Here is a 9,908-nt window from a genome sequence, read left to right as displayed (position 1 = left end):
GATGGGCAAAAGTAACCGGTTTTTTGAATAACCGGTATTTTCCTCTAAAATAACCGGTTATTTAAAGGTAGTTTTTTTTTCACCAGTTAACCTAATAACCTTGCATTACGTTCAATAACCTATAGCCGGTTATTTTTTAAAAAATCGTACTTGTTTAAAACAAGTAACAATTAAATATTAGCTGTTTGAATGGTAAATTTCGAAGAAGCGAACGGCACGGATCTTCCAGATATTACGACGATAACGGGAGATCCCGCTCCCGCTCCCAAAACGAAAATATATGACATCAAACATCAAATGTCAAAATTAAATCAGGCATCAGGCGAACCCTGATGATAATAATCAAAACAACGGCCGAATGGCCCTGACAGGTCAGGCCGTAAAACAAAGTACTAATGGCATAGACACAAGAATAGATATCAACCAGAAGCCTAACTTAGAGTTTGCGCGGGAAACATCGCCTAACCTAAAAATAGCGGTAGAACCTGTCAACGCACTGGCGTTCGCAGTTCACTTATGTTTTGCGTTTTGCTGAGAGCAGTAGCTGTTCGTCTTTCGTAAATATTGAATATTGTAGTTTGTGTTGTTTTATAACTGAACGGAGCGAATAGTCTGGAATAGTTATTAAATATTTGTTGTGCTAGGTACATTATTTATAATAACTTCAAAGAATACTGGTTCAGTTTGTGCCTCAAGAATGTGCAAAAGCCGGAGTTATGTTTCGCCAGGACGCAAAATGTTTTACGATACGTTTGTGGATATTTAATAAAAAAATGTTTGAGTATACATTCATGTGATATATGTACCAAATATGCAAAGGCACACAGTGAGTTAGATGATACATCGTTGTTTTGCCATTTACGTGCCTATGAAAATAATAAAGAGTGAAAATAATAATTTAGATATTTTTGGCAATCTTCAGATGTCACATGACAATTTTGTATCTTATGTTTCTTCATTAGAACCTGTTTTTAGTAAATATTATGAAGAATATGGGACAAGACATTTTATTAAAGAAATTTATATAATATGCAAACAAATTAATTTCAAACATCCATGTACTAGTTTTCCCCTAAAATATGTAACTAAATTATATCTGCTTATGAAATTGTATTATACATTAAAAAAGATAAACCTTAATTTTAAAACAGCCAATAAAAACAAACTAATTATATGGAGGCATGAATAAATACCTAAGTATTCTGGCTAGCGATTCTGTAAACATATTTTCTGTCTAGTGACTCATCAATCGTATACAAATAGCATAGGCTAGACAGGAAATTTCTTGCTACAGAGCTTACAGAATCCCACCGCTGATGTTAGCTTGTTTATTTATTTCGTTTGAAACTTAAATGAACACCTACCTTATCTTTACAGGATGTTTTAAAACGGGCCAATTGAAGGTAAGTATCTCAAGTGTCCTTATAAAGAACCCAAAGTTTTAAATTTCAAGCAAATCTCTTCTTATATTAAAAAATCCGCCATATTGGATCCGCTAATTTGATTTTTTTTCTTCAAAAATATTATAAAAGTGTCACCGGAACTCAATACGTGTGCAACATTTCGGAAAAATTGGGATAATAGAAGTGATCAATAAAGCTGCTGCCAGATTTGCAACAAACAAAGGTATGGTAAAGTTAAATAAAATCGTTTAAAAATATAAACTATTTTTATACCGCGATATCTCTAATGGTTTACTAATGCAGTGTTTTTTATCGCTGGCAATAAGTTTTACATTAAAAATATTACTCCATAAAATATGTTGGGACATTTGTACTAAACCAATATTACAGCATCTTAAACAAATTAGCCTTTACTTTTAACTTTAACAAACTCACCTATTAAAGTTTTAAGCAGTAGTTTTATTAACTGCCGAATGATATTAATTAATTCTATACTTTTCAATTTACAACAAAAAATAAATACGACTCTGTATACATTCAACGGAAATTTATTAAATACGTCTCTGTGTTATACCGCTATTAAATGGCGGCCCAATTCGTGAAACGTCACGGATTTCAGCTCCAGTTAGGTTTCTGGTTGATATCTATTCTGTGGCATAGACTACTACTAGCCACCCAAGGTTATTATACTCTAAAGGTTACCTCACCTAAGCCCAACCAATCATAGCGCGTGACGTCAGCCCGAGACCCAATTCCTCTTTGTCTAGCCTAGAAGTTATATGGATTTTGTCTCTCTCGTACTAACAGTTTAAATTTGTATTTTGTCGTCTCTTTAAAATAATGCAAAATACAAAAAGATTGGTATTATTTTGTAATGATTTATATTTTTTTCTAAAATGTAAAAAATTAAATTATTTTCATATAATTTAAATGAAATGTGTAAATGTATTAAAACGTAAAAAGTTAATTAATTTTGAAGATTTTGTAAAAGGATCTTATCGTGAATAAATCTTGATTTTCTTTTTCATAAATATTTTGGTATATATTTATAAAAATAGATACAATAAATAAAATTTAATATTTGGAAATTATTATCAATACCCTTACATTTTTATTTAGTAATATATGAATTTGTATAGTTATTGAAATAAATAAATCAAAGTACCTAATCAAAGCAATAAATTATTTATTTGTAATATAAATGATGTATATGCAAATTTAGTACAAACAGTTTTAAACAATTCAGAAATACTAATTTTACGACATGGTTTGTATAATTAATTTCTAAATATGTATATAAATAAAAATAGTTTACATTGTAAAAAAAAATTCTTAGCATTTCTTGTTTATTTTCTTTAAACTTAAAGTTTAAATTTAGCACAAAAGTTGAATTTAAAATTTATAAATAAACTAACCGACTTAGTATTCTACTGTTTTATAGGACTTTTCTGCTTCAAGTGTAGTTGAGATTTTAAAAGTTGTTTTTGTTATTTCTTAATTTTTTGGTCCTCTGCCATCAATAATTCTTCCTTTAGAGAAAGGATAGTTTTCAATTCATTATATTTTAACAATAATTCATCATACATTGGATGACCAACACAAGTAATAACAGCTCCAGATGCTACGGTACTGTGTTCCTCGGCAACATTTACATTGCTTTCCTCGAAATTTTCCATTAGTAGTTCCTCCACCGCCACTTGTGTTCTTCTTTGTTCAACTCGTTTTTGCCTCAATGGATCAATTTTGTCAGGTGGACTGACTTTTTTACTTTTACATAAGATTCTACTCATACCTATATAACTAAAAATATTATATTACAAAAAAGCCGAAAAGCTTTGAATTATTTACCAATTGCTTTTAATGTTTTTCTTAGTTTCCAAGTCCTAATAATTCCTCTTACTTGAAGATCTCTTTCATAATCTCATCGGTAAAATGATCTGAACAAATCCTACAAGTTTCTACATTCCATTTTCCATCTCTACAACTCTACACCCTTTGAATCTGCACCCATATTTGAGTAATTTCGGTATTCTTCGGGAAAGCATGAAATTTAATAATTTTTCCAAATTTTTAGCCTTTTCTAGGCTATTTTGACAAGTAGTAACTGTACACTGAGTTCACAGCATTCTAAAAATATTAAATCTTATTGTTTTTTTTTCAAAAATAAATAGTTATTAAAAATTAGTATAAACATGCCGATAAACGTTTCTCTAGGCTGAACATTTATATAAGTAATTATACTCACTTAATTGCCAGTTCCTGAGATCTACGCAAATAATAAATTGTCCACAAAGTACTTAAATATGTGTAGTTCACAGACCACAATTAACTTAACCAGTAACACTTAAAGAAATATTAGCAAATAAAGAAATAATACAAAAACGATACAAAACCACTACCAAACCAACGGCCATTGCCATTAAACCGTACGAAAAAGAAAGAAATGGAAGGTATTAAAAAGAGATACGGCGGGTCTCAGAACTACGTCACGCACACCCGCCGTCCTCCGCGCACCTCTCGCCTAAAATCTGCCGACTGAGGTAACCTGTAGAATCTAATAACCTTGCTAGCCACCAGCTAGCCAAGTGATACGAACCTAACTTCAAATAAATTCTCTAAATTCTATATTTAAATTTTAACCGACTTGAACGGATTTTTAACGGTTCTTCAAAAGTTTTCCATGGTTTCGCCCAGTTTCACCCACGTTTCACCGTAAATATATTTTATTTGTAGTTTGAAGTCTCTCTTGAAGCTTAGACTAAAGAATACAAAATTGAAGTTCAAGTAATGAATGAAGATAATCTTTCATTATCTATTCATTCGGTCGGTAACATTTGGGCTCTGCGGTGGAACACTAAATTCACCTATTTTATTAATAAATACATACCTAGGCTTCAATATTAGTGTATATAAGTTATTATAATTTGTTTCTGTACCAAATAAACAATATTTTGTTTGAAAAATATATTTAATATGGTAATAATTATCAAATAAACACATAATAAACATGAACGGCCTTCAAATATTTCAACTGTCGCCGATTCTGACACAGAAATTATGGTGCAATGTTGCCGGTTTTGTTTTTAATTTATACTACCTTTTTCCTAACGATTTTATTAAACCCTTAGTAATATTATTTTTTTGTTATCATTTAATTTATTTATAACTATAATATGTTAATAACATATTTAATAAATATTATTGAAGAAGGAAAAGTTGGGTTGCCTATAATATTTAGAAAGAGAATAATCGATAATTCATTGTAAAAAATCTATTGGTATTGAGTTGTTTAACAACTAAAGAGTTGGGGTATTTGAAGATATTTTTAATTAGAGAGCTGGTACATTTGAATCTCTAGAAATATATACCGTATAATCGAAAAAAAATGGCGTCAGCGATGGCTATGAAATGAAGATCGCTGTCATTTTATATATAAATTTATATGGGAAATGTCATCGATCGTCATTTCGCAGCCAACTGGACGCCGGCGCCGTTTTTTTCGATCATAGGGTAGTATTATAATATAAATTGGAAAACAATATTTGTAATGTAAAAAAAAAAATATTCTCCATTTTTAATTATAATAAACAATAATAATGACATTAGCAGTTAATTAAATTTCTATATATACAGGATGGTCCAAACTATAGTCCGGAAACGTCGGCAGCATATTCTGCAGATAAAACTAAGTAAAAAAGTTCGTATAAATGTATAGTATGTCCTAAGAAGCTTACTTTCGGGAGTTCAGGGTGTAGAAGTTTCATTTTTATTTCGATTTTTTACCAAAATTATCAAATTCCTCATATCAAAAAACTTCCAGACACCAATTTTCATCTAAACTTTGACGTTACTTCACAAATTATTTGGAAAAAATTCGAAATAAAAATGAAACTTCTACACCCTGTATCTCCGAACTAAGCATTTTAGTAGATAATTTTTACGAAGTTTTTTACTTATTTTTATCTGCAAAATATGCTGCCAAAGTTTCCGGAATACAGATCGGATCACCCTATATATTATATTCTCTATAATAAGACAAAAATTATTTGTTACGCATATTTTATAGATTTCTTTTCGTCGTACCGCATAGCCCAACGAGTAATCGAGAAAATTAAAACTTAAACTATAATTCTGAAATTTGGTGTGGAGACTCCAGGAGAGTCTCAGATACTACCCTAGAAGTTTTAGACCTCTATCTCACCCGGAAGTGGTCGTACCGCAGAACCCAAATAGAGTAAACGTCAAATATAAAACTTAAGCTACAAGCCTCAAATTTGATACGGAGACTCCAGGAGGGTGTCTGATACTACCCTAGAAGTTTCAGATCTCTATCTCACCCGGAAGTGGTCGTACCGCAGAGCCCAAATAGAGTAAACGTCAAATATAAAACTTAAGTTAGAAGCCTCAAATTTGGTATGGAGACTCCAGGAGGGTCTCTGATACTACCCTACAAGTTTCAGACCTCTATCTCACCCGGAAGTGGTCGTACCGCAGATCCCAAATAGAGTAAACGACAAAATTAAAACTTAAGTTAGAAGCCTCAAATTTGGTATGGAGACTCCAGGAGGGTCTCTGATATTACCCTAGAAGTTTCAGACCTCTATCTCACCCAGAAGTGGTCGTACCGCAGATCCCAAATAGAGTAAACGACAAAATTAAAACTTAAGTTAGAAGCCTCAAATTTGGTATGGAGACTCCAGGATGGTCTCTGATACTACCCTAGAAGTTTCAGACCTCTATCTCACCCGGAAGTGGTCGTACCGCAGAGCCCAAATAGTAAGTAACGACGAAATTAAAACTTTAGCTAGAAGCCTGAAATTTGTAGGGTAGTATTTATGACTCTCCTGGAGAGTCATAAATACCACCCTACAAATTTCAGGCTTCAGCTAAGCTAATTACTCGTCGTTACTACTATTTGGGCTCTGCGGTACGACCACTCTCGGTGAGATCTGGTCTGAAACTTCTAAGGCATTATCGAGCCATCCTGGAGTCTCCGCTATCAAATTTGAGGCTTCTAGCTGTTGACTGTTATATTGCTCTGCAACTTCCGAAATGAAAATAGAGGTCTGCTTCTGGGCAGTATCAGAAGACCTGAGTATACCATACTGAGATACGGGCTTAAACTGGTAGGTACGTCGTTTATGTTGAGATCTGCTGGCTGACTTCTCCGGATGAATTCAGGTCTGAGGCATCTAACTTAAGTTTTAATTTTGTCGTTTACTCTATTTGGGATCTGGTGGCACGACACTCTCGATGAGATCCAGGTCTGAAACTTAGGGCAGTATCAGGATTCCTGAGTCTCCATACCAAATTTGAGGCTACTTAGCTTAAGTTTTAATTTTGTCGTTTACTCTATTTGGCCCTCTGCGGTACGACCACTCCAGGTGAGATAGAGGTCTGAAACTTGTAGGGTAGTATCAGAAGACCCTCCTGGAGTCTCCATACCAAATTTGAGGCTCTCAGCTTAAGTTTTATATTTGGATGTTTACTCTATTTGGGCTCTGCGTTACGACCACTTCCGGGTGAGATAGAGGTCTGAAACTTCTAGGGTAGTATCAGAGACCCTCCTGGAGCCTCCATACCAAATTTGAGGCTTCTAGCTTAAGTTTTATATTTGAGGTTTACTCTATTTGGGCTCTGCGGTACGATCACTTCCGGGTGAGATAGAGGTCTGAAACTTCTAGGGTAGTATCAGAGACCATCCTGGAGTCTCCATACCAAATTTGAGGCTTCTAACTTAAGTTTTAATTTCGTCGTTACTTACTATTTGGGCTCTGCGGTACGACCACTTCCGGGTAAGATAGAGATCTGAAACTTCTAGGGTAGTATCAGAGACCCTCCTGGAGCCTCCATACCAAATTTAAAGCGCCTAGCTTAAGTTTTATATTTGACGTTTACTCTATTTGGGCTCTGCGGTACGACCACTTCCGGGTGAGATAGAGGTCTGAAACTTGTAGGGTAGTATCAGAGACCCTCCTGGAATCTCCATACCAAATTTGAGGCTTCTAGCTTAAGTTTTATATTTGACGTTTACTCTATTTGGGCTCTGCGGTACGACCACTTCCGGGTGAGATAAAGGTCTGAAACTTCTAGGGTAGTATCAGAGACCCTCCTGGAGTCTCCATACCAAATTTGAGGCTTCTAACTTAAGTTTTAATTTTGTCGTTTACTCTATTTGGGTTCTGCGGTACGACCACTTCCGGGTGAGATAGAGATCTGAAACTTCTAGAGAAAATTAAGAAAAACATGAAAATATTAGACTAGGATATTAAATTATTATTTTGTTAGAATTTTTTTATTTTTATATTTCATATACCATAGAAACGCGTTTTGATTTTTAGGACTTCAACTTAGGAAAAGATTCAACAATATTTTCATGTTTTTCTTTGCTTCCTTTGCTCTAAAACGGTATGGAAATTTGGAAAAGTATAAACGGGATTAACCATTTTAGAACAAGCAAACATTTTTTATGAAGAATGTATTTTTCTCAAAATATCAATAATAAAAATGTTTTTCCTCTTGTAAAGACAATCCGGGGACATACTGTATACCTATATTCTTACTAGTACCCTAGTACCCAAGAATATCTTAATAATACCTATTATTCTTTGCTAGTACCCTTCTAGTACAATTATATTTATTTTATGAATATCATATGCAACCAATGATTCACTAATCTGAATAAAATCAATATATTTTTATATTTGATAGTATTAATTATATTATAACTTAGTTAATTAAGTAAACGATTGAATATAACAACTACTGTGTTAGTAATTGTTTATTTAAAAATGGTATTTTGATAATTTCTAGAGTTTAAATAAAATAAAAATCTTAAAGGAAAATGATAACATATCGGCAACATGGCACGAAAAATTGTAAATATAGATGGCCGATTTACCGATTTGCATAATATCAAGGCTTATATTTTTTAAGTATTATCGATAATTTATGTAACAAAGTATTGTTTTTCGTTGACACAAATGATTTATATACACTAATATTGAAGGTGACGATTCACTTTAGGGCTGTCGCGAGGATTGCATTTAAAATAAAAATTTTGCTACCAAAACAAAGTAAAAGACATTTGTGAAAGAACTAGGTGAGGAATATTCGATTTCTTAAAACAGTTTTTGTAAAATAAATAACACAGAAGTGTACTATTTTTGACGCGGAGGCGGCGGAGTAATGTCGGGTGTTCGATATTTACGTTCCGATTGACGGATGGCGTCTTATTGCTCTAACGCGCATGCTCATACCGGGAACATGGACGCTTTTAAATTTATGCTACGCTTGTATATTTTTTTATTTATTTAGAGTTGTTGGTAACGGCGATCAAAATACGCCGTAGGCGCATTTTGATCGCGTTGGTTAGTCTCTGGTGTTTTTTGGTATTTTATATATATTTTATATATTCATTGATTTTCTTAAAAACTATTGCACGAAAAGCTATGAAAATATTTTTGAGGTTAGAAAATTTTTCTCGCTTATTTTACAAAAAATCGCATTTTTCCTCACCTCAAGTTCTTTATTTTAGTCTAAAAAGGCAGAATATCCACTTTATTTTATAGAAAATTTGTTAATTTTGACAGCCCTAAAGTGAAACGGACCCATATTGAAAGCTAGGTATGTATTTATTAATAAAATAGGTGAATTTAGAGTTCCACCGCAGAGCCCAAATGTTACCGTGATTTGTTTTTATGGGAATATTTTACGGATTTTTGCGAATTTAGAGTATTTTGGACGATAGGATTGTGAAATTTAAAAGCCAAGTAGTTTAATATATAAGATTAATTAATCCCTGTGATAATTTTTATGAAATTTCTCATAATCAAAACAAATTCTTTCAACAAAATGGCTGTCTCAGAAATTTGGAAGATCATTAATTTTAAAGTTTTATTTAAGTGTATTTATATCGAATCAAGAATTTGTATAACATATTAAAAGCTTAATTTTAAAGGTTGTGCAGTAATTTATGTAAGTGTACGCTTTTAGATAAATATTAAATATACAAATTTGCAAAGACAAACAAGTAATTTTAAAAAGATCATTTATTTATTTAAACGAGTATAATCATTAATCATTAGGTTGAAAATATATTTGTATTTACTTATTTATATATTTTCTATACCCTTGTATTATTTATAAGCCCTATATGTCCTGTTTTATTTGAAAAAAAAATGCTTCGAGTCATCGAGAATAGATTTAATAACAATTTTGTCCCTTGGCTTTGTGTATTATATAATGTGAATTGTAAGATGTTTCTATTTGAATAGGTCATTAAAGTTGAGATTAAAGTTATACCAAATTATATTCACGGTAACTATATGTCTTTTATATAATGAATTATTTATTTATAATTTATAACCTTTTTTATAATTACTTATAACTGATTGTATAAATTCTGATAACTTTTATATATACTTGTATAGTGTTGAATGTGTTATATGTAATTTTATTAACAATGTTATAATAAAATAATCAAGTTACAAATTTTTCGTGTTT

The 9,908-nt window shown here is 32.0% G+C and overlaps 1 long non-coding RNA gene across 1 annotated transcript; it reads right to left on the bottom strand.

Moving 5' to 3' along the window:
- Positions 1 to 3,170: 3,170 nt before the first annotated feature.
- LOC115874632 lies at positions 3,171 to 4,794 on the bottom strand. Its single transcript, XR_004048869.1, has 3 exons — positions 3,649 to 4,794; positions 3,252 to 3,530; positions 3,171 to 3,203 (listed from the first exon to the last, which is right to left on the bottom strand). It is a non-coding gene; the product is annotated as an uncharacterized LOC115874632 (long non-coding RNA).
- Positions 4,795 to 9,908: the final 5,114 nt, after the last annotated feature.

This window comes from Sitophilus oryzae, unplaced genomic scaffold (assembly GCF_002938485.1).
Source record: "Sitophilus oryzae breed Bouriz unplaced genomic scaffold, Soryzae_2.0 scaffold_1018_pilon_pilon, whole genome shotgun sequence".
NCBI classification, from domain to species: domain Eukaryota; kingdom Metazoa; phylum Arthropoda; class Insecta; order Coleoptera; family Curculionidae; genus Sitophilus; species Sitophilus oryzae.
This window is presented reverse-complemented; position numbering and strand designations above follow the sequence as displayed.